Source organism: Cibotium barometz, chromosome 45 (genome assembly GCF_041138505.1).
Source record: "Cibotium barometz isolate CiBa-2024 chromosome 45, ASM4113850v1, whole genome shotgun sequence".
NCBI lineage: Eukaryota > Viridiplantae > Streptophyta > Polypodiopsida > Cyatheales > Cibotiaceae > Cibotium > Cibotium barometz.
Window position 1 is genome coordinate 22,996,736 of NC_141090.1, and position 26,321 is coordinate 23,023,056.

At 42.7% G+C, this 26,321-nt stretch overlaps 3 non-coding genes across 3 annotated transcripts; all 3 read left to right on the plus strand.

The window, feature by feature from the left end:
- The first annotated feature begins 921 nt into the window (after positions 1–921).
- LOC147612539 (small nucleolar RNA U3) lies at positions 922–1,146 on the plus strand. Its single transcript, XR_015263571.1, has one exon. It is a non-coding gene; the product is annotated as a small nucleolar RNA U3 (small nucleolar RNA).
- A 14,882-nt stretch (positions 1,147–16,028) lies between these two features.
- LOC147612540 (small nucleolar RNA U3) lies at positions 16,029–16,253 on the plus strand. The gene has a single exon (XR_015263572.1). It is a non-coding gene; the product is annotated as a small nucleolar RNA U3 (small nucleolar RNA).
- A 9,199-nt stretch (positions 16,254–25,452) lies between these two features.
- Positions 25,453–25,677, plus strand: LOC147612541 (small nucleolar RNA U3). The gene has a single exon (XR_015263573.1). It is a non-coding gene; the product is annotated as a small nucleolar RNA U3 (small nucleolar RNA).
- Positions 25,678–26,321: the final 644 nt, after the last annotated feature.

A 26,321-nucleotide genomic window follows, 5' to 3' on the forward strand; every position in this document is an offset into this window, starting at 1 on the left:
GATGAGCACAGTAGTGTGAAGATTGTCCCAGCACAAGATGGCTTAAAAACCAACAACGTCTCATTCTTAATCTAGGTGGAAGCCAAGCTCATCAAAATGATGCAGAGCCCCTCAACTCGAGTAACAAAATGCATCCATTACGGGCACTTGGTGTGCAGACACTTACCATTGTAGGTAATCCAAAAATCTTTACAAGGTGGGACTCGTGATTTTCCCAAGTTTCCTAACATCTGGAGGCCTTTAGAAACGAGTCCTAATGGGAAGGGAGGGATTGCGATTAGGCGAATGTGAAAAGCCTCCCAAGGCTTACAAAAACCCTACCACCTATGTGGCCCTAGTGCATCCTTGATTTACCTATGTGGGTGGAGGACGAGAAAGGGTGGTGCATGAGAGGTAAAAGTCACATGATATTGGAGCGTTCTAGTGGACTGCACAAACAATAACTCCCCATATCCCAAAGAGCATAAACCACAGCCCATGTACAAAACGGTGAAGGGCCTCCCACTACGGTCGTGCGCGAACGCTCCATGGATCCATGCTATACCTAGAACGATGATTGTGTAGATGTTGGGAAGCATAAGGCTTTGAAAGGGGTCTAAGGGCTCACATGGAGGCCGTAGAATATTATGGTCGATAGCATGGTACATAGATTATAACACATCGTGATTTGATCTCACCACCACACGCAGTCATCAGTGATAGCAATGTCATGATATGCTCGAGCTCGCCATTAATGTTGCATATGAGAGGAGGAGGAGGAGGTGTGGTGCGCGAGGAAATTGGTTGTATTTGAAGCCCTAGCCTATGACACGCAATTTAATCATCATAAGGTGCGGAGATAGAGGGGTGAAAAACCCACATAGCAAGATTGCCAGCTTAAGCGTTACCTTTATGGGCTCGACGGGGGACTCCTCATCTAGCACGACTATACTTGAACAGGATCTGTTCTATAGTTCGTACATCTTGCCTGAGCATTCCTGCTCTGACAAGTCGCACAGCCCGGAAGACGAAAGGAGGCTCAGCCGCCAGAGCGTGAATAACTTGCCAGGGCTGCTGGGTGTCCCCGCCCTCCGCCCTGCGCCTTGATGACCGTCCCGCCGTGCTCATTCCGCCGGTGGTGAAGGCTGCTGAGCGATCTGACGGGTGTTTCCCCCACCCGCCATTTTTGGCATATATATATATATATTTTGCAAAGCCCAACAACAACTGCTTCGCTTCTTCCCCGTCGTGTGTCTGGGCGGCATCCCACCACCGTTTCTCTTTGGCTGCTGGCCAGCCAGCCAGCCTCTCACACTTACCCGCCGACCTTCATTCGGAACGTGCCCCTTCATGTCATTCCAGTGTGGTTAACCACCACCACTAAGCTCCTTCACTCCTCCCAAACACATTTATAGACACTATTGCACTACATAAATCCCCTTTCTTATACCTCAACCTCCTAAGCTCATTTAGACATGTTGACCAAAGCGGTTCAGACAATTGTATCACACTCATCATTGGCGAGGTGGCCTCCTCAACCCATGGGAGGAGTCCTCCCTATCTCCATGTGTTAAGTACATATATTAGTAAATACAAAATATGCATAACTAATTCCAAGAAAATATTGGTGACCAAGAAATGGACCTAATCCTCAGAGTCTTCGGGTGTGGGGAAGGCTCATAGTTCTGGTTCTCATCTTTACCCTGTTGTTGCAACGTTTAGACATGTTGTATCACACTCATCATTGCGAGGCGGCCTCAACCCATGGGATAATTCTGCCCTGTCCACACAGGTTATCTTCAAGGGTTGGTTTTCTTTGTGTATATAAATGCGATTGGTCTCCCAATAATGATCCAACCTTGCTTCCCTCATGTAAGGCCTTTTGAGGATCATTGTGTATGACCATCTCCTCTCTAAAAGTCTACACCATAAATGTGTAGTGGAAGCCTAGTCCAAAAGTCTTGATTTTTGCATCTTGCAAGATGCCAATGGAATTGGTCATGTTCCTCAAAAGGAGCTGGCTAAATGCGTAAGGGACATACACTGTTCCTTCCCTAGGAGGTGGTGCCTGTGTGATGGGGATGAGATAAAGTCCTCATTCCACCGATCGCCTCAGAGAAAATGTTGCATTGGCTATGGTGAGCCATGGAAGGCCATTTTTCACCTCCCACTAAGTCCTCCCTCAATGTATCTAGCAATGTGGGGCTTGCTTGGATTGGTTCTAGAGGTAGAGGGCTTCGAAACTTGTTCTATCTATGACCTCTTGAGAATGGTTATGGCTCTGTCTGACACCTTGGGAAATCTCTAAGATCCCTTTACTAGTTCTATGATTGGCTTTGGGATAGGGTCTAGGAAGATATCCTCAAGTGGGATTAGTGCTTTGTATTGAACCACCTGCTCTAGCACTAGCTCTAGTTTAGTGTCACGTACCTTCCTTTTACAAGCTCCTTGGCTTGTTTCATCCTCACTTTCTCCAACAAGGGGTTGGGGTAATCCTTGAGTTCCATTAGAAGGTTTTCATAGTTTATGGGTTTTTTTTCTGCTTGGAAAGAGTGGGTTTCAGGGAGATGACCTCTGAGTTTTCATAGTTTATGGGTTTCTTTTCCGCTTGGGAAGAGTGGCGTTTGAGGGAGGTGACCTCTGAGTTCTCATCCGAATCACTTTTAATCTCTCTCCTCCCATCTCTTTCTCTACCCTCTCTCTCTATCTCTCTCCATCCTCTCTCTCTCTCTCTCCCTCTCTCGTCTCATCTTTCTCTCTCCCCTCGGTCACATCATCATCTCTCTCTCTCTCTCTCTCTCTCTCTCTCTCTCTCTCTCTCACCTCATCTCCCATCTTGCCTCCCTCCCTCCGTGCTGTTAATATTTTCGGTCATTAGGGGGCATTTGAACATATTTTGGGCCTTTTACTAATGAAAGTAATTAGCAACGGACCAATAGGAATAGAGGATTGTGCACATTTGGTCTCCTTTGAATATAGGGAGGGAGACTAGGCTATAGGGAGGGGGACTAGGCTTTCAGTACTAATAATTACACTTGTCCCTTTAAAAAGGTAGGGGGTTTAGGGTAGGTACGGTCCCACCATTTTTCGTGGCTCAAAAAATCCTTCAAATTTTCGAGATCCCCCCAAAACTCACATTTCCCCCCAAAAACCCATCTCAAATTTCATTGTAATCAAAAATTTCATTTTCAAGTCCGCTTTCCCTCTTGAACGTCCAAATTAAACTCTTCCTCTCTTTCTCTTCCATCGCTATCTCATTTGCCCAACCCTAATGAAACCATCAAAGCCCGAAACCCTAATCTTTCTCCTCCATCTTAATCTCCCTCCCTTCTCGGAGCTCCATCTCTTTCATCTTCAAGGCTCCCGTAAAACCCTAGTCTGCACATCTCTTTCCTTTTTACTCTAAACATAACCTTTCTACTCCACCTTCCAAGAAGATATGGCCGCACCAAGAAGACCAAAAAACGAGATTGAGGAGATATCCTTGCACAACAAGAAGGACGATGATGGTGCTTTGGTGGGAGAGGCATTTCGTAAGAGCGCTTGGGTTTATCTACAGCCTGTTGTGCTGCAATCGGGCCTCACCGAGTTCGACGGCGAAAATGTACTAGAGCATCATTGGAAAGGTTGTTTACAAGGCTTCAATAAGGCAAGCAATGGAAAACTAGTGGCCACGGTACAACATGTTTACACAGCACGAGATATCCATCTTCACCAACAAACTTGATTTCCAGACAATTGTAAGTATCGTAGTAGGTAGAAAGGGGCATGTGAGATTTTTTGACAGAGATGTTTCAATCTAAGTCAACTTATTTCTTGTTTGCAGATATTTTTCCTTCAAACATGGTAGAGGAGCAGCCATTGGAAAGCCTTACACCGGAACATTTCAAGCATTGCATGCAGACATTGGTCAGGCAATGCTTTCTTGTGTAAAACAAGTGCAGAACTTCTTAAGGAAAAGGTTTTCTAATAGGAAAGGAACCAAGGTTAAACCAAGAAAGTATCTCAATTCTCCCAAGTATCTCATATCAAATTCACCACATAATGAAGCTTTCACATCAGCAATATCCTTTCTTGAATCACCTACACGATCAAGTCATCTATATAGATGACAATCACCACAATACCTTGTGTTGTCTTCTTTGCATATAGTGATGAATCTAAAGTTCCCACATGAACACCAATGCTAATGAGATACCTGCTTATCTTGTCTATCCAAGCACGTGGTGCTTGCTTCAATCCGTACAAGACCTTCTTCAACTTACATACATGTGTAGGGTATTTGGGATGCACATAGCCTTCTGGCTGCTTCATGAACACTTATTCTTGCAATTCACCATTTAGAAATGCATTCTTTACATCCATTTAACACATTTTCCAACCATTTGACACAACCAATGCAATCACAGATTTCATTGTTCCCATCTTAGCCACACGGTATCATAATCCAAGCCATGTGTCTATGCATATCCCTTTGTGTGACCAGCCTTGCTTTATGCCTTTCTATTAATCCATTTGCCTTACATCTCACTTTATACACCCTTTTGCAACTAATGACATTATTTCCACTTGGTAATGCAATCGAGTCCCATGTATCATTGTATACTAAGGTATCCATTTCTTTGTCCATTGCTTTTTCCCATACATGCTTTCCAATAGATTCTCCAAAACATGATGGTTCCACATGCTTTATCATTGATGTCATGTATGCATAATGCATTGCATACCCATTATATGTCAATCTCTCCACTAGATACCTAATCGTTTGTGATCTTCTCAAAACCTGTAGATCACTTTGTACACCCTGTTTGTACACCCTGTGCTCTTGCATGTGGAGGAACATATATCTCTTACCTTACACCCTGTGCTCTTGCATGTGGAGATTTGAATCTTACAACCACTTTCTCATACAAAAACTTGGTTATTAACCACATGCAACACACATCAACTCTCAGCATAGAGTGAAATCTTATAGACTCAGAGCAAGAATAGATGTCGGGGTCATCCATCATTTTCCTAATTAACAAAAAACAAATTAGCATTATCTTGATCAAGCCATTTTCATTCATAAGAATGCATAAGTCTCGTACAAATCACGTGAATTAGGATTTGTATCAATGCGCTAAGTTTTCTATAACGAATATTTGTATACGTTCCAATTTGGTTCTACAGAGTTGAGTTACTTTCCAATTTCTTAAGTGACATGGTGGATTTTCTCTTAGAAGGATTGATGTGTAATAAAGTAGGAACTTTATTTAATAGGGTTAATAATGGGACAAGTCCATGTATAAAATAGGGGACTTGGACCATGGTTGTAACTTTTGATGATCATTTTTAGAAATGGAAACTTATGTTTCTTGGAGCTCATGGCTTCTCTCTTGGCTTGTGGAAGGCTATTTCCATTCTCTTGGTGAGAGACTAAACACACTTAGGCATCATGTTTACATGGTGATTACTCATATTTTTCATGCATTACATCCCTTCATTCCAATTGGTATCAGAGCTCTTGATTTTGATCATGGGCATGCATGGGTTGTTGGGAAAATTTGCTTGAAAATTTGAGTTTCTTTTAATTTTTTTTTCTCATTTTCTTGTAATCCTTGAGTGATTCTTGACAAATCTTCTCTAATCTTGCTTAATCTCATGGAGATGGTGAGCATTTCATGGAAATTGCTTGAATTTTGAGTGATTTTGGCCAATTTTGCCAATTTTGGACCAAATTTTGGGCCTCTGGACCAAAAATTTGGGACAGTCGGGCCAAAACTTAGGGCAAGTGACTAATTGCAATTAACTTTTCTGTTAATCACGTTTAGTAATCATCTTCTTCTTCCTCAAGCTTTCCATAGCCATGGGATGCTCTTCCTTTACCCGTTTTGATGCCAAACCTTAGGGTTTTTGTAGAGCTCACTGAGATCTTTCATTTGAGCCTCTTCTTGCAAATTTTTTTCTCAAGATTGGAGAGCTTTTGTTCATTCTTCCATGGTTGTGAGAAACCCTAGTATACCTTGCCACATTGAACCATATCTTTCATTGCTAAGCTTGTACACACTTCATAGGCATCATTGGTAGTCTAGTCATCTCATGAAGGAGGCAAAGAAGCGAAAAACGGCGGGCTGCAGCATGCTCACGCCTGAAATTTGCGCTGAAATGTGGGGAGGGAGAGCTAGGTGAAGCCTAGCTCTACTACCTCATGAGATGGAAGCCATTCAAGAGGGTTCTTAGCCATTGTTTGGAGCACATTTTCAAGCTATGTTCAAGCACATGGGAGGTGTTCTTTGGCTGCAAATTTCAGAGCAAAGAGAGGCTACGTTTTTCTTCAACAAGAGGCTTCTTCAACATTTTCTACCATTGAAGCTTTCCGGATGACATTGGTGAGTGGTTTGATCAATTTCTTGCAAGTTTGAAGCATTTGGTGGAGCTTGGGAATGGATTAGGGTTGGACACATTCAAACTCCCCTAATTTTCAGAAATTAACCATTAAAGCTTGACCATTCACATGCCAATATTGCTTCTCCATGCATTATTGATGGCAATGGTGAAAGGAATTGATTCCACATGAGCTTGGCCAATTCATAGATCACATTTTGGGGGATTTTCTTCATTATGTCTCAATTGGCATGCCATTGATGGAATAGCAAGCTTATGCAATGTTTTTGGAGTCCCTCATGCTCATCTTGATGCCATATGGACACTATGGATGCTATACATAGCCATGCCAATGCTATGTTTTACACATGGGCATAAGAGAGCATTTGGAAGCATGCATTTGTCAATATGATGTGAAAGGGATTGTTGGAATGCAATTGCAAATGCCTTGATTGTGGTTAACAAATGCTTATGCAAATGCCATGGTGAGGGCATTGTGAATTGTTGGTTTGTGTTGGAGCTTTTGGATGATGGATTGAGGCATGAGTCCATGCTTTATTGATGAGTTCTAAATTGTAAAAGGGCATGAGTCATGCTCAATACTTGTAAGCCAACAAACTTGTTCTATCATTTGATATTATCCACATCATTTTGTACCTACACTCACCATTGCTACCACTTCAAGTTTCTATAGAATCTAGCAATGTGTGAGGGTACCTTGGCATTGGTTGGAGAGGCCAAGGGGAGAATGGCTTGAACTCTTTGTGCCGTGATTGCCTTAGAAAAGCGGTACAAAGGGGGATTAGGTACACCGGTGTGAAGAAATGGCCTCAACCTTCACCTTGGAGGAAAACTCGGTGAAGGGGTGAGAAGAGCTTGGCCGGGAGATCGGCAAGCTTCAACGCGCGTCCTCAACAATCCTCACCATCGACTTTGTGGATGCATTTGGGCAATGGGGCCCCTTTTTCCGTCATATTGTGTGGATATTGCAAATGCTTTGATGGACAAAGAGTGCATATGATCTTTCATGACATTGTGGGATACAAAGAGTATTGCATTGTGATTTGAGAAGTTGCATTTTCATTTGAGATTTGGTTCCAATTACAAAGGAGACTCTGGCGGAATTTTTCCAACAAGGGAGCCAAACAAGCTTATTGATTGGAGATTTACCCCATGGATACACTTGAAGAGTTATTCACAACTACCAAGGGGAGAAACACCAATCATTTGTAGCCGGATTGAGCTTTGGGACCGAATTTTGGAAATTTCTGGGATTTTACAAAACCCTAATTCAGTCCTAGGGTTTTTGGGATTAGATCCGAGTGATTACACGACTCTATTCTACTCCTTGAGAGTTTTCAAATGAGCCATAGAACCCCTTAATCGGATATCACAATCTTGGTCAAAAGTAGTCATATTGACTTTCTGGTCAAAGTCAAACAGAATATACTTCCACTTTGACTGAATCAAAATGCTTTTAGGGGTAGGTTCTATCTTCCGTTAGCTTTCTATAGAGCCGTCAAAATCCTAATTCCGACATATATTTTGCATTTTAGAGCCAAATTACTACTTTCAGCTGTCCCGCACAAACCCTAAAACAGAGAGTACTTGCCCACACCTAATTCTTACTGTGTTCATTTGGAAGGATAGTAGACACCATTACCTACCCATAGAACCTTCTTTTGTCCAATTCCAACATCATTTGGGCATTCTACCAACATCTTGCATTTCTTCACTATGCCGAAGGGAAGACCTCGCAAGGGTGGGGATGTTGTGCAAGAAATGATCATTGGTGATGAGGACATGGAAGGTAATATGGATGCAAGGGATGCATTCATCAATGAAGACAATGGGGGCAATGTACATAATCAAATTTCTCAAGGGACACAAGCGGCGGTTAACCATGACACCCTCATGCAAATGCTTGTACAATGGTTGGAGACCTTAGACTCCAAGCTTGATTCTCATTTTGAAACATTATCCTCACGGATTGGTGTGATGGAGGACAAGTTTGGGAAGTCTCAAGCACAAGAAAAGCATGGGAATTATGGTGACTATGAGCAAAGAAAAGGCAAGGGCATTTTGAATGAGAATTCCATGAAGGCCGTACAAGAGGATCCATTGGGAGCATCCACTCGGGGATTCATGGCGGATGCACGGAGACCTCTTGTCAAGGACATGTTTCCTCCTTCTTTTCATTCGGGTTTGTCTCACCTCAATGTATCAAAGGGTCCTACCTCTTCTAGGGCAATGCATTCAAGGGAAGAGGATGAGGTGTTTGTGAATGATGAGGAGATTGCACTCGATTGGAATCAAATGTCCTTTGCCCAAAGACAAAGGGATGCTCACGAGAAGTGGATGGAATTGTCGAATATCATCAAGAGGGATTACAGACTTTGCACAATTTATGGAGTCATACTCGAAGATGCAAAGATTCAAGCCCTCTACCCAACATGATAACCCATCCCACATATCTTCCAAGGATGTCAAAGACAAAATCTCACTATCAAAGTTCAAAGGTGACGGGTCATCTCCGCAAGAGTTGGAGGAGTGGGCTACCAAGCTTGACACCTATTTCCAACTTTACCCAAAAAGTGAGCGTGATATGGTACAATTTTCCTCCTTACATCTTGAAGATTATGCTCATCAATGGTGGAGGCACTTGGTCAAACAAGGGAACACGCCATCAACTTGGGAAGGATTGAAGCGGGAGATGAACTTGGCCTTCATTTCACCTTAGTGCTCGACCGATACCATGAAGAATGGTATGAGCTTTCTCAAAAGGGGATGATGGTGAGAGGTTACATCAAGAGATTTTTGAAGCTTTCAATGTACGTGGAAGACTTGAGTGAAGACATGAAGATGAAAAAGTTTGTGCATGGGCTTGAACACTTCATCAAGGCGGATGTGTCGGCTCAAAGGCCTAGCTCTCTCAAAGAAGCTATGAGGTTAGCCGAACTCTATGAGCCAAAGTACAAGAGGTCTCAGCCCATGACCTTCAACAAAGACACACTCAAACCAACCACTACTTCTTACAATTTTGGGAAAGGTCCTACCTCTACATTACCATCCTCTAATCCAAGAACTCTTACATCATTTGGGGGTGGACAGCCAAAGAATGGGATACATCAATTTGATGCCAAAAAGAGTAGTGACTTCATGAAGAAGAAGCCCTTTCAACCCTTCAAGAAGACTCAAAGAATGGATGATCCAAAGATTGAGGAGTTGAGAAGCAAAGGGCTATGTTTCAAGTGCAAAGAGAGGTGGTCACCCGGGCATGTGTGCAAATCAAAGAAGATTGTGGCCACTATGATCCTCATGGATGAGGAAGAGAACAAGGATGACTCTCATGACATTGAGGAATGGGAGGATTGCAATGAAGAAGCACATGAGGAGTCACTTGAAGACCATTCTTTCATCACGGAGGATGGTGAGTTTCTGTTTGATCCGGGAGGTGGAGTTAAGGAAAGCCTTGTGGACGGAGACATGCCTACCAATGCAGAAATTTCAGCTTGCATATGCTCTATCTCACAAGAGTTGTTGGCGGGTTGCAAGAACCCAAGCACACTAAGGTTGGTGGGGACCATCAATGGGAGGGTTGCACATATTCTTGTGGATTCCGGGAGCACTCATAGCTTCATCAACTCTAAATCCATCAACTCTCTCAAACTCAACACAAAGAAGACACCTACAACGTTCCAAGTGCAAGTGGCAAATGGGGAAAGTGAGAAGACTAGCTTGGTTTGCCCTTCTACAAAAGTGGTTTTATCCTCTTCATACACTTGGGAAGGTGATTTGGTGGTTTTGGATATGGGTCCCATCGACATTATCATGGGGTGTGATTGGTTGGCTTCACTTGGTGACATTCACATGAACCTTCAACAAGGTTTCATGAGCTTTCTACATCATGGGCAACAAGTGGTACTTGCTGCAAATGCACCTAAGAAGCTCTCTTTGATCACTCCAAGGGGACTCAAGAAAGAGATTAAGGCTTTTGGCACTATCTATGTGTTACATGTTACCCAAGAGGGGATGGAAGGCAGTGGACAGCACATAGATGAGGAAATGGCAACTCTTCTTAAGAAGTATACATGCTGTAATTTCTGGACAGCTTTGGGAAGGTCTACTATTGGGCCTATTTTTCTACTCCAACAAGCTTCATGGCGTATCCTAATGAAAGATTATGATGTGGGCTACATATGGCTGAGTGTACATATCATTTTCAGCCCAATATATGGAGTCTAAATGAAGGATTTTCAAGGGTCTTCATTGACTAGAAGGGCTGTCATAACAGTCCCACTCATACACTTTGGGCTTGAAGCTTTGTGGACTTGTACACATCCGGATTTTCATTGTATATGTGCTTTGGATGTACTTGAGAACTCTTAACCACTTCCCATTGATTACATTAGAGTCTCATACTTTGAGATTGTACATGTTATTGATTTTGAGGACAAAATCTTTGGGAAGAGATGGTTTGTAATAAAGTAGGAACTTTATTCAATAGGGTTAATAATGGGACAAGTCCATGTATAAAAGAGGGGACTTGGACCATGGTTGTAACTTTTGATGATCATTTTTAGAAATGGAAACTTATGTTTCTTGGAGCTCATGGCTTCTCTCTTGGCTTGTGGAAGGCTATTTCCATTCTCTTGGTGACAGACTAAACACACTTAGGCATCATGTTTACATGGTGATTACTCATATTTTTCATGCATTACATCCCTTCATTCCATGATGGTAGTAACCACAAGTCTTCTGTGTACTATCCACAAAAAACTAGATAGCATAAACAAGGTCCTATGCATTGTGCACTATGTTTACAAAGACAGTTGAGGCATCAAGGATGAATTGTGAGAATAAGCTCTCATCCACTTTATGGGCTTGCAAAACTGCCTATAAAACCTCAATTGGGACTACATCGTATAACCTAGTCTTTGGACTTTCGGACTTGATGCCGTACTCTCGATTGAATTCATGATCCCAACCTCAAGGAAGGTAACATAGCAAATGGAATGAAAGCATAAGCAAGGCCCTATGTTGAAAGAATAAACAAGGTCCTATGCATTGTCCTTACAAAGAAGCTCCTATGCACTGTGTTTACAAAGACAGTTGAGGCATCAAGGATGAATTGGGAGAATAAGCTCTCATCCACTTTATGGTCTTGCAAAATTGCCTATAAAACCTCAATTGGGACTACATCATATAACCTAGTCTTTGGACTTTTGGACTTGATGCCATACTCTCGATTGAATTCATGATCCCAACCTTGAGGAGGGTAGAATAGCAAATGGAATGAGCGGACAGTGAGTTGTCTAAACGACTCATAGAGATCCAGAAACTTAATGAAGCAAGGTTATACTCAGTGTGGTGGGCATGGATGCCGAGAAAAAGAGAAGGAAAAGATGCCAATATCAAAACCAAGAGGTTCAAGGAAGGGGACCTAGTTCTACTTTATAATCTGAACAAAAATAAAAGGAATTTAAAGTTGAGAGGGATGGGTCCTTTCAGAATCTACAAACTCACAACTAGAGGGACATCACATCTAGAAATTCTTGATGGAGTACAAATGGAAGGATTCCTCAATGGGAGCAAACTTAGAAAATACTATGGGCCACTGTCTTATGAATAAATTTAAGCCATTCACAAAGGCTCAAAAAAAAGAGAAAACATGAGACTAAGATGAAGAGACGATCCCAATGGGAAGCTAAAGCTGGGGCAAAAAAAGAAAAGCAAAGGAAAGGTATTATACCTATCCACATGGCTGAAATGCATAACAATCATGAGGAGGAAGAGGTCAAACCCGTGAGGTTGTTTTAGTATTTATGTGAAAAAGGTACACGAAACAATAGTCGTGCATCGTTGAGATCTTCATGATTGATCGCAATTGTCTAGACATTGGGTGGGGGGGGGGGCAAGATGAGCCCGGATGGGCGTTGGAGGTGGGGAAACTGCTACACAATCATCTAGAACATCTTTATGGGTAGACGGTGATACCTAAAGGGAAAACTCACTACCTCTCACACTTTGCAGCAAAATGGTGTTGCATAGCACAAGAATTGTGCTAATGTTGAGATGGAAAGGAGTATGCTTAATAATAGGAATCTACTTAAATCCTTTTGGACTAAGGCAGTTAACACAGGTATGTACATTCTTAACAGGAGTGCAACAATACCCCATGCATGCAAGCCTCACAGCTCGATCTTGGATGAAGTTATCGAATGGTTTACAATCCATCATGCCACTGTTCGTCCATGATCCCTCGTCCGTCCATGAGTTGTTATCCATCCTCGATCCATCCACAAGTTGTCGTAGATCCTTGATCTATCCAGTTAGAGAGGGGTGTTCTCATAAAGGGGAGGGCCATTGATGCCATCAAAGGAATAATCATCCAGAATAGGATGCTTTCCAATTATTTTAGGGAAAGCCTAGAGAGAGAAAAAGGGATTAGGGTTAGAGAGAGAGAAAAAAACTTTAGGTGAAAGAAAATACCCTAGATTAATTTAGAAATTATTTAGAAGGATATTTAGAGTTTTTGGAGATAAAGAATGCATTTAGTGATGCCAATTTTCCATGGATTATAGCAGATGTGGCTGATTTTTCTTATTGCAAAAGCCAACCTTATCCATGTCCCTAAACACTAAGCTCTTCGATGATTTGCTTGGGTTGGTGATCCTTAAATTCATGAGAAAGTCTCTCCTTATATGAGCCTTGCAAAGGAGTAGCACGTTGGCATGTTGGTGAGGTGCTTAGATTTCCTCGTGAACAAAAAAAACATAGCCAAACTTGCTTTGTTGGATATAGGAGCAGGAAAAAACTTAGTTATATGAGACTTGGGTCTCATATGGGAAACCTGCCCTTGATCCGACCAAAGCTTTGGTACAAATAGTCTCAAGTTTTTATAATGAATGTAAAGGGATGTGAAAGATTAAGTTCCACATCAACTTTTATCCCATTGGTGGAAGGTAGTTTTTATGTATAATACTTAAAGAGATCATCCTTGGAAGGGGATGGATTGTTAAACATGACTGCAACATTGATTGGACCATGAGGACAACCACAATCAAGTTAGCACAAAAGAGTTGGGATAGAGATCTCTACTGATATACAAAAGTTACTAACATTACTACAAGTAGGTCCCATTCAGCCGGTAAGCGCAATTATTCATAAACTCAAAGCCTCTAATCAACCCCCATCACATCCTTAAAACCAAAAGTAAAGGAGTTAAAATCCCAACCAAAGGATGAAATCTTCTTTAAAAATCAAGGAGGCACCATAAAAGAAACCAAATGCTAGCAACCAATACGTCCAATCCTGCTACCTCGGTTTCTCAAAAAGTCCCAATGAACCAGGATGAAGCAAATGTGGGTATCGAAGACACCAAGGAAACCTAATTATGAGCCAACCAAATAGCTAAAGCCCAAGAAAAAAAACCCTAAACAGGTGTGGATTCCAAAGGAGAGTATCCCTAAAATGCCGACAAAAATTGATGACAAGCTGATGTGGATCCCTAAGCAGAGAAGAAATAGAAAGCCATATAGTGATCCAACCACACAAGGATGGGTGACCATGTAAATATCACTAATAGCCCAAGGATACTCCTAAGGAAGAAGTCAAATAAGGGTGCCAAAAAGGGCGTTGGGAAGAGCAAACAATATCTTCCTTTATAGCATCTAAATCACTGAAAACATACAGCACGGGACATCTAGCAACCCTACAGTTATCCCTTGAGCCTCTGCTCATTCAGCCAACCGCCTGAACTTTCTCAATCTAAATCAGTTGTCTCACCTAAATGTCCTCCTAGGTCAGATCTAACTCTGAACAAGTCTGATCTTTAACTCCTCAGCTAACTCCTTTGACCTTCTGCTGACCTGAATTGACCCGAACTCTCTCAGTTCAGCTGCTCTACTAACTGTTTTTTGATTGAGCTAACTGTTTGCTGACCTCTATCAAATCCTTGTCCTCTAGACTCACAGACTTTCTTCCAGGACCATCAACTCTCTCAAATCCTTTGGTCCAGAACTCTACTGAATCTGTCACCCCACACCACTTCCAACTATCAGCTGACTCCTACCTGACTCAGAACTCTCCACTCTTGTTTCCTCTAACACTTTTACAAACCCCTAGACACCTAAGAATCAACAATGATCTAGCCTTGCAACTCCTAATCTGACAGCACCTGACTCCCTCTAACTCTGTTAAATACTCTCCAGCATTAAAACTATGTGATTGGCCCTCACAGACCTCTGACTATCAGACCTGACTCAAAATAGCTTCCTCTCAACCCAGAAAGACTAGTTTGACCCTTCAAGTGACTGACCCTGATGTTTAGCTGACCCTACAACCACCTCTGCAGGTTTTCTTCTTCAAACAGAAACCAACAGTTGAGCGAAACCCTGGGTAGCACCAAGTTCTAAGAGAGGTGCAAACATAGATCCCTGGGCTTACCTGTGCAACCTAGCTGTCTTTCTCACTCTTTACAAGGTGGGATTAAAAGATGCAACCCTCCTAGAGCGAGGAAAGAAAAGTTAACAAAATCATCATCACGCTCAAGAATCTTGCATCAACAAATCACACCAAAACAGGTATGGGTGCCCAAAAAGCAAGATAAGGGAAAAGCTAAGATAGAGCACACACGGACTAAAGAAGAGCAAGAGCAAGAGCAAGAGCAGCTTCAGAAGCAAATCCAAGAACTACCCTCTTCTTCTCAGCCTTTGCATGATGGAATCCCAACTTCCCTATAATTCGATGAAGTCTCTGATGATGAGCACAGTAGTGTGAAGATTGTCCCAGCACAAGATGGCTTAAAAACCAACAACGTCTCATTCTTAATCTAGGTGGAAGCCAAGCTCATCAAAATGATGCAGAGCCCCTCAACTCGAGTAACAAAATGCATCCATTACGGGCACTGGGTGTGCAGACACTTACCATTGTAGGTAATCCAAAAATCTTTACAAGGTGGGACTCGTGATTTTCCCAAGTTTCCTAACATCTGGAGGCCTTTAGAAACGAGTCCTAATGGGAAGGGAGGGATTGCGATTAGGCGAATGTGAAAAGCCTCCCAAGGCTTACAAAAACCCTACCACCTATGTGGCCCTAGTGCATCCTTGATTTACCTATGTGGGTGGAGGACGAGAAAGGGTGGTGCATGAGAGGTAAAAGTCACATGATATTGGAGCGTTCTAGTGGACTGCACAAACAATAACTCCCCATATCCCAAAGAGCATAAACCACAGCCCATGTACAAAACGGTGAAGGGCCTCCCACTACGGTCGTGCGCGAACGCTCCATGGATCCATGCTATACCTAGAACGATGATTGTGTAGATGTTGGGAAGCATAAGGCTTTGAAAGGGGTCTAAGGGCTCACATGGAGGCCGTAGAATATTATGGTCGATAGCATGGTACATAGATTATAACACATCGTGATTTGATCTCACCACCACACGCAGTCATCAGTGATAGCAATGTCATGATATGCTCGAGCTCGCCATTAATGTTGCATATGAGAGGAGGAGGAGGAGGTGTGGTGCGCGAGGAAATTGGTTGTATTTGAAGCCCTAGCCTATGACACGCAATTTAATCATCATAAGGTGCGGAGATAGAGGGGTGAAAAACCCACATAGCAAGATTGCCAGCTTAAGCGTTACCTTTATGGGCTCGACGGGGGACTCCTCATCTAGCACGACTATACTTGAACAGGATCTGTTCTATAGTTCGTACATCTTGCCTGAGCATTCCTGCTCTGACAAGTCGCACAGCCCGGAAGACGAAAGGAGGCTCAGCCGCCAGAGCGTGAATAACTTGCCAGGGCTGCTGGGTGTCCCCGCCCTCCGCCCTGCGCCTTGATGACCGTCCCGCCGTGCTCATTCCGCCGGTGGTGAAGGCTGCTGAGCGATCTGACGGGTGTTTCCCCCACCCGCCATTTTTGGCATATATATATATATATTTTGCAAAGCCCAACAACAACTGCTTCGCTTCTTCCCCGTCGTGTGTCTGGGCGGCATCCCACCACCGTTTCTCTTTGGCTGCTGGCCAGCCAGCCAGCCTCTCACACACTTACCCGCCGACCTTCATTCGGAACGTGCCCCTTCATGTCATTCCAGTGTGGTTAACCACCACCACTAAGCTCCTTCACTCCTCCCAAACACATTTATAGACACTATTGCACTACATAAATCCCCTTTCTTATACCTCAACCTCCTAAGCTCATTTAGACATGTTGACCAAAGCGGTTCAGACAATTGTATCACACTCATCATTGGCGAGGTGGCCTCCTCAACCCATGGGAGGAGTCCTCCCTATCTCCATGTGTTAAGTACATATATTAGTAAATACAAAATATGCATAACTAATTCCAAGAAAATATTGGTGACCAAGAAATGGACCTAATCCTCAGAGTCTTCGGGTGTGGGAAAGGCTCATAGTTCTGGTTCTCATCTTTACCCTGTTGTTGCAACGTTTAGACATGTTGTATCACACTCATCATTGCGAGGCGGCCTCAACCCATGGGATAATTCTGCCCTGTCCACACAGGTTATCTTCAAGGGTTGGTTTTCTTTGTGTATATAAATGCGATTGGTCTCCCAATAATGAACCAACCTTGCTTCCCTCATGTAAGGCCTTTTGAGGATCATTGTGTATGACCATCTCCTCTCTAAAAGTCTACACCATAAATGTGTAGTGGAAGCCTAGTCCAAAAGTCTTGATTTTTGCATCTTGCAAGATGCCAATGGAATTGGTCATGTTCCTCAAAAGGAGCTGGCTAAATGCGTAAGGGACATACACTGTTCCTTCCCTAGGAGGTGGTGCCTGTGTGATGGGGATGAGATAAAGTCCTCATTCCACCGATCGCCTCAGAGAAAATGTTGCATTGGCTATGGTGAGCCATGGAAGGCCATTTTTCACCTCCCACTAAGTCCTCCCTCAATGTATCTAGCAATGTGGGGCTTGCTTGGATTGGTTCTAGAGGTAGAGGGCTTCGAAACTTGTTCTATCTATGACCTCTTGAGAATGGTTATGGGTCTGTCTGACACCTTGGGAAAGCTCTAAGATCCCTTTACTAGTTCTATGATTGGCTTTGGGATAGGGTCTAGGAAGATATCCTCAAGTGGGATTAGTGCTTTGTATTGAACCACCTGCTCTAGCACTAGCTCTAGTTTAGTGTCACGTACCTTCCTTTCACAAGCTCCTTGGCTTGTTTCATCCTCACTTTCTCCAACAAGGGGTTGGGGTAATCCTTGAGTTCCATTAGAAGGTTTTCATAGTTTATGGGTTTTTTTTCTGCTTGGAAAGAGTGGGTTTCAGGGAGATGACCTCTGAGTTTTCATAGTTTATGGGTTTCTTTTCCGCTTGGGAAGAGTGGCGTTTGAGGGAGGTGACCTCTGAGTTCTCATCCGAATCACTTTTAATCTCTCTCCTCCCATCTCTTTCTCTACCCTCTCTCTCTATCTCTCTCCATCCTCTCTCTCTCTCTCCCTCTCTCGTCTCATCTTTCTCTCTCCCCTCGGTCACATCATCTCTCTCTCTCTCTCTCTCTCTCTCTCTCACCTCATCTCCCATCTTGCCTCCCTCCCTCCGTGCTGTTAATATTTCCGGTCATTAGGGGGCATTTGAACATATTTTGGGCCTTTTACTAATGAAAGTAATTAGCAACGGACCAATAGGAATAGAGGATTGTGCACATTTGGTCTCCTTTGAATATAGGGAGGGAGACTATGCTATAGGGAGGGACACTAGGCTTTCAGTACTAATAATTACACTTGTCTCTTTAAAAAGGTAGGGGGTTTAGGGTAGGTATGGTCCCACCATTTTTCGTGGCTCAAAAAATCCTTCAAATTTTCGAGATCCCCCCAAAACTCACATTTCCCCCCAAAAACCCATCTCAAATTTCATTGTAATCAAAAATTTCATTTTCAAGTCCGCTTTCCCTCTTGAACGTCCAAATTAAACTCTTCCTCTCTTTCTCTTCCATCTCTATCTCATTTGCCCAACCCTAATGAAACCATCAAAGCCCGAAACCCTAATCTTTCTCCTCCATCTTAATCTCCCTCCCTTCTCGGAGCTCCATCTCTTTCATCTTCAAGGCTCCCGTAAAACCCTAGTCTGCACATCTCTTTCCTTTTTACTCTAAACATAACCTTTCTACTCCACCTTCCAAGAAGATATGGCCACACCAAGAAGACCAGAAAACGAGATTGAGGAGATATCCTTGCACAACAAGAAGGACGATGATGGTGCTTTGGTGGGAGAGGCATTTCGTAAGAGCGCTTGGGTTTATCTACAGCCTACTGTGCTGCAATCGGGCATCACCGAGTTCGACGGCGAAAATGTACTAGAGCACCATTGGAAAGGTGGTTTACAAGGCTTCAATAAGGCAAGCAATGGAAAACTAGTGGCCACAGTACAACATGTTTACACAGCACGAGATATCCATCTTCACCAACAAACTTGATTTCCAGACAATTGTAAGTATCGTAGTAGGTAGAAAGGGGCATGTGAGATTTTCTGACAGAGATGTTTCAATCTAAGTCAACTTATTTCTTGTTTGCAGATATTTTTCCTTCAAACATGATAGAGGAGCAGCCATTGGAAAGCCTTACACCGGAACATTTCAAGCATTGCATGCAGATATTTTTCCTTCAAACATGGTAGAGGAGCAGCCATTGGAAAGCCATTGGAAAGCCTTACACCGGAACATTTCAAGCATTGCATGCAGACATTGGTCAAGCAATGTTTTCTTGTGTAAAACAAGTGCAGAACTTCTTAAGGAAAAGGTTTTCTTTTATCGACACTCCTATTTGGTGCCAAAGCAGGACGGTGCTTATTAGCTTACAACCTCTCATTCCATACTTTGCCAGCATGTTCATTACATATTGTCTTCGAACTAACCAAATGCCTTTTTTTTTACCACTTCAATGCCAAGAAAGTATCTCAATTCTCCCAAGTATCTCATATCAAATTCACCACATAATGAAGCTTTCACATCAGCAATATCCTTTCTTGAATCACCTACACGATCAAGTCATCTATATAGATGACAATCACCACAATACCTTGTGTTGTCTTCTTTGCATATAGTGATGAATCTAAAGTTCCCACATGAACACCAATGCTAATGAGATACCTGCTTATCTTGTCTATCCAAGCACGTGGTGCTTGCTTCAATCCGTACAAAACCTTCTTCAACTTACATACATGTGTAGGGTATTTGGGATGCACATAGCCTTCTGGCTGCTTCATGAACACTTATTCTTGCAATTCACCATTTAGAAATGCATTCTTTACATCCATTTAACACATTTTCCAACCATTTGACACAACCAATGCAATCACAGATTTCATTGTTCCCATCTTAGCCACACGGTATCATAATCCAAGCCATGTGTCTATGCATATCCCTTTGTGTGACCAGCCTTGCTTTATGCCTTTCTATTAATCCATTTGCCTTACATCTCACTTTATACACCCTTTTGCAACTAATGACATTATTTCCACTTGGTAATGCAATCGAGTCCCATGTATCATTGTATACTAAGGTATCCATTTCTTTGTCCATTGCTTTTTCCCATACATGCTTTCCAATAGATTCTCCAAAACATGATGGTTCCACATGCTTTTTCATTGATGTCATGTATGCATAATGCATTGCATACCCATTATATGTCAATCTCTCCACTAGATACCTAATCGTTTGTGATCTTCTCAAAACCTGTAGATCACTTTGTACACCCTGTTTGTACACCCTGTGCTCTTGCACGTGGAGGAACATATATCTCTTACCTTACACCCTGTGCTCTTGCATGTGGAGATTTGAATCTTACAACCACTTTCTCATACAAAAACTTGGTTATTAACCACATGCAACACACGTAAACTCTCAGCATAGAGTGAAATCTTATAGACTCAGAGCAAGAATAGATGTCGGGGTGATCCATCATTTTCCTAATTAATAAAAAACAAATTAGCATTATCTTGATCAAGCCATTTTCATTCATAAGAATGCACAAGTCTCGTACAAATCACGTGAATTAGGATTTGTATCAATGCGCTAAGTTTTCTATAACGAATATTTGTATACGTTCCAATTTGGTTCTACAGAGTTGAGTTACTTTCCAATTTCTTAAGTGACATGGTGGATTTTCTCTTAGAAGGATTGATGGTAGTAACCACAAGTCTTCTGTGTACTATCCACAAAAAACTAGATAGCATAAACAAGGTCCTATGCATTGTGCACTATGTTTACAAAGACAGTTGAGGCATCAAGGATGAATTGTGAGAATAAGCTCTCATCCACTTTATAGGCTTGCAAAACTGCCTATAAAACCTCAATTGGGACTACATCGTATAACCTAGTCTTTGGACTTTCGGACTTGATGCCATACTCTCGATTGAATTCATGATCCCAACCTCAAGGAAGGTAACATAGCAAATGGAATGAAAGCATAAGCAAGGCCCTATGTTGAAAGAATAAACAAGGTCCTATGCATTGTCCTTACAAAGAAGCTCCCATGCACTGTGTTTACAAAGACAGTTGAGGCATCAAGGATGAATTGGGAGAATAAGCTCTCATCCACTTTATGGTCTTGCAAAATTGCCTATAAAACCTCAATTGGGACTACATCATATAACCTAGTCTTTGGACTTTTGGACTTGATGCCATACTCTCGATTGAATTCATGATCCCAACCTTGAGGAGGGTAGAATAGCAAATGGAATGAGCGGACAGTGAGTTGTCTGAATGACTCATAGAGATCCAGAAACTTAATGAAGCAAGGTTATACTCAGTGTGGTGGGCACGGATGCCGAGAAAAAGAGAAGGAAAAGATGCCAATATCAAAACCAAGAGGTTCAAGGAAGGGGACCTAGTTCTACTTTATAATCTGAACAAAAATAAAAGGAATTTAAAGTTGAGAGGGATGGGTCCTTTCAGAATCTACAAACTCACAACTAGAGGGACATCACATCTAGAAATTCTTGATGGAGTACAAATGGAAGGATTCCTCAATGGGAGCAAACTTAGAAAATACTATGGGCCACTGTCTTATGAATAAATTTAAGCCATTCACAAAGGCTCAAAAAAAAGAGAAAACATGAGACTAAGATGAAGAGACGATCCCAATGGGAAGCTAAAGCTGGGGCAAAAAAAGAAAAGCAAAGGAAAGGTATTATACCTATCCACATGGCTGAAATGCATAACAATCATGAGGAGGAAGAGGTCAAACCCGTGAGGTTGTTTTAGTATTTATGTGAAAAAGGTACACGAAACAATAGTCGTGCATCGTTGAGATCTTCATGATTGATCGCAATTGTCTAGACATTGGGTGGGGGGGGGGGGGGGCAAGATGAGCCCGGATGGGCGTTGGAGGTGGGGAAACTGCTACACAATCATCTAGAACATCTTTATGGGTAGACGGTGGTACCTAAAGGGAAAACTCACTACCTCTCACACTTTGCAGCAAAATGGTGTTGCATAGCACAAGAATTGTGCTAATGTTGAGATGGAAAGGAGTATGCTTAATAACAGGAATCTACTTAAATCCTTTTGGACTAAGGCAGTTAACACAGGTATGTACATTCTTAACAGGAGTGCAACAATACCCCATGCATGCAAGCCTCACAGCTCGATCTTGGATGAAGTTATCGAATGGTTTACAATCCATCATGCCACTGTTCGTCCATGATCCCTCGTCCGTCCATGAGTTGTTATCCATCCTCGATCCATCCACAAGTTGTCGTAGATCCTTGATCTATCCAGTTAGAGAGGGGTGTTCTCATAAAGGGGAGGGCCATTGATGCCATCAAAGGAATAATCATCCAGAATAGGATGCTTTCCAATTATTTTAGGGAAAGCCTAGAGAGAGAAAAAGGGATTAGGGTTAGAGAGAGAGAAAATAACTTTAGGTGAAAGAAAATACCCTAGATTAATTTAGAAATTATTTAGAAGGATATTTAGAGTTTTTGGAGATAAAGAATGCATTTAGTGATGCCAATTTTCCATGGATTATAGCAGATGTGGCTGATTTTTCTTATTGCAAAAGCCAACCTTATCCATGTCCCTAAACACTAAGCTCTTCGATGATTTGCTTGGGTTGGTGATCCTTAAATTCATGAGAAAGTCTCTCCTTATATGAGCCTTGCAAAGGAGTAGCACGTTGGCATGTTGGTGAGGTGCTTAGATTTCCTCGTGAACAAAAAAAACATAGCCAAACTTGCTTTGTTGGATATAGGAGCAGGAAAAAACTTAGTTATATGAGACTTGGGTCTCATATGGGAAACCTGCCCTTGATCCGACCAAAGCTTTGGTACAAATAGTCTCAAGTTTTTATAATGAATGTAAAGGGATGTGAAAGATTAAGTTCCACATCAATTTTTATCCCATTGGTGGAAGGTAGTTTTTATGTATAATACTTAAAGAGATCATCCTTGGAAGGGGATGGATTGTTAAACATGACTGCAACATTGATTGGACCATGAGGACAACCACAATCAAGTTAGCACAAAAGAGTTGGGATAGAGATCTCTACTGATATACAAAAGTTACTAACATTACTACAAGTAGGTCCCATTCAGCCGGTAAGCGCAATTATTCATAAACTCAAAGCCTCTAATCAACCCCCATCACATCCTTAAAACCAAAAGTAAAGGAGTTAAAATCCCAACCAAAGGATGAAATCTTCTTTAAAAATCAAGGAGGCACCATAAAAGAAACCAAATGCTAGCAACCAATACGTCCAATCCTGCTACCTCGGTTTCTCAAAAAGTCCCAATGAACCAGGATGAAGCAAATGTGGGTATCGAAGACACCAAGGAAACCTAATTATGAGCCAACCAAATAGCTAAAGCCCAAGAAAAAAAACCCTAAACAGGTGTGGATTCCAAAGGAGAGTATCCCTAAAATGCCGACAAAAATTGATGACAAGCTGATGTGGATCCCTAAGCAGAGAAGAAATAGAAAGCCATATAGTGATCCAACCACACAAGGATGGGTGACCATGTAAATATCACTAATAGCCCAAGGATACTCCTAAGGAAGAAGCCAAATAAGGGTGCCAAAAAGGGCGTTGGGAAGAGCAAACAATATCTTCCTTTATAGCATCTAAATCACTGAAAACATACAGCACGGGACATCTAGCAACCCTACAGTTATCCCTTGAGCCTCTGCTCATTCAGCCAACCGCCTGAACTTTCTCAATCTAAATCAGTTGTCTCACCTAAATGTCCTCCTAGGTCAGATCTAACTCTGAACAAGTCTGATCTTTAACTCCTCAGCTAACTCCTTTGACCTTCTGCTGACCTGAATTGACCCGAACTCTCTCAGTTCAGCTGCTCTACTAACTGTTTTTTGATTGAGCTAACTGTTTGCTGACCTCTATCAAATCCTTGTCCTCTAGACTCACAGACTTTCTTCCAGGACCATCAACTCTCTCAAATCCTTTGGTCCAGAACTCTACTGAATCTGTCACCCCACACCACTTCCAACTATCAACTGACTCCTACCTGACTCAGAACTCTCCACTCTTGTTTCCTCTTACACTTTTACAAACCCCTAGACACCTAAGAATCAACAATGATCTAGCCTTGCAACTCCTAATCTGACAGCACCTGACTCCCTCTAACTCTGTTAAATACTCTCCAGCATTAAAACTATGTGATTGGCCCTCACAGACCTCTGACTATCAGACCTGACTCAAAATAGCTTCCTCTCAACCCAGAAAGACTAGTTTGACCCTTCAAGTGACTGACCCTGATGTTTAGCTGACCCTACAACCACCTCTGCAGGTTTTCTTCTTCAAACAGAAACCAACAGTTGAGCGAAACCCTGGGTAGCACCAAGTTCTAAGAGAGGTGCAAACATAGATCCCTGGGCTTACCTGTGCAACCTAGCTGTCTTTCTCACTCTTTACAAGGTGGGATTAAAAGATGCAACCCTCCTAGAGCGAGGAAAGAAAAGTTAACAAAATCATCATCACGCTCAAGAATCTTGCATCAACAAATCACACCAAAACAGGTATGGGTGCCCAAAAAGCAAGATAAGGGAAAAGCTAAGATAGAGCACACACGGACTAAAGAAGAGCAAGAGCAAGAGCAAGAGCAGCTTCAGAAGCAAATCCAAGAACTACCCTCTTCTTCTCAGCCTTTGCATGATGGAATCCCAACTTCCCTATAATTCGATGAAGTCTCTGATGATGAGCACAGTAGTGTGAAGATTGTCCCAGCACAAGATGGCTTAAAAACCAACAACGTCTCATTCTTAATCTAGGTGGAAGCCAAGCTCATCAAAATGATGCAGAGCCCCTCAACTCGAGTAACAAAATGCATCCATTACGGGCACTTGGTGTGCAGACACTTACCATTGTAGGTAATCCAAAAATCTTTACAAGGTGGGACTCGTGATTTTCCCAAGTTTCCTAACATCTGGAGGCCTTTAGAAACGAGTCCTAATGGGAAGGGAGGGATTGCGATTAGGCGAATGTGAAAAGCCTCCCAAGGCTTACAAAAACCCTACCACCTATGTGGCCCTAGTGCATCCTTGATTTACCTATGTGGGTGGAGGACGAGAAAGGGTGGTGCATGAGAGGTAAAAGTCACATGATATTGGAGCGTTCTAGTGGACTGCACAAACAATAACTCCCCATATCCCAAAGAGCATAAACCACAGCCCATGTACAAAACGGTGAAGGGCCTCCCACTACGGTCGTGCGCGAACGCTCCATGGATCCATGCTATACCTAGAACGATGATTGTGTAGATGTTGGGAAGCATAAGGCTTTGAAAGGGGTCTAAGGGCTCACATGGAGGCCGTAGAATATTATGGTCGATAGCATGGTACATAGATTATAACACATCGTGATTTGATCTCACCACCACACGCAGTCATCAGTGATAGCAATGTCATGATATGCTCGAGCTCGCCATTAATGTTGCATATGAGAGGAGGAGGAGGAGGTGTGGTGCGCGAGGAAATTGGTTGTATTTGAAGCCCTAGCCTATGACACGCAATTTAATCATCATAAGGTGCGGAGATAGAGGGGTGAAAAACCCACATAGCAAGATTGCCAGCTTAAGCGTTACCTTTATGGGCTCGACGGGGGACTCCTCATCTAGCACGACTATACTTGAACAGGATCTGTTCTATAGTTCGTACATCTTGCCTGAGCATTCCTGCTCTGACAAGTCGCACAGCCCGGAAGACGAAAGGAGGCTCAGCCGCCAGAGCGTGAATAACTTGCCAGGGCTGCTGGGTGTCCCCGCCCTCCGCCCTGCGCCTTGATGACCGTCCCGCCGTGCTCATTCCGCCGGTGGTGAAGGCTGCTGAGCGATCTGACGGGTGTTTCCCCCACCCGCCATTTTTGGCATATATATATATATATTTTGCAAAGCCCAACAACAACTGCTTCGCTTCTTCCCCGTCGTGTGTCTGGGCGGCATCCCACCACCGTTTCTCTTTGGCTGCTGGCCAGCCAGCCAGCCTCTCACACTTACCCGCCGACCTTCATTCGGAACGTGCCCCTTCATGTCATTCCAGTGTGGTTAACCACCACCACTAAGCTCCTTCACTCCTCCCAAACACATTTATAGACACTATTGCACTACATAAATCCCCTTTCTTATACCTCAACCTCCTAAGCTCATTTAGACATGTTGACCAAAGCGGTTCAGACAATTGTATCACACTCATCATTGGCGAGGTGGCCTCCTCAACCCATGGGAGGAGTCCTCCCTATCTCCATGTGTTAAGTACATATATTAGTAAATACAAAATATGCATAACTAATTCCAAGAAAATATTGGTGACCAAGAAATGGACCTAATCCTCAGAGTCTTCGGGTGTGGGAAAGGCTCATAGTTCTGGTTCTCATCTTTACCCTGTTGTTGCAACGTTTAGACATGTTGTATCACACTCATCATTGCGAGGCGGCCTCAACCCATGGGATAATTCTGCCCTGTCCACACAGGTTATCTTCAAGGGTTGGT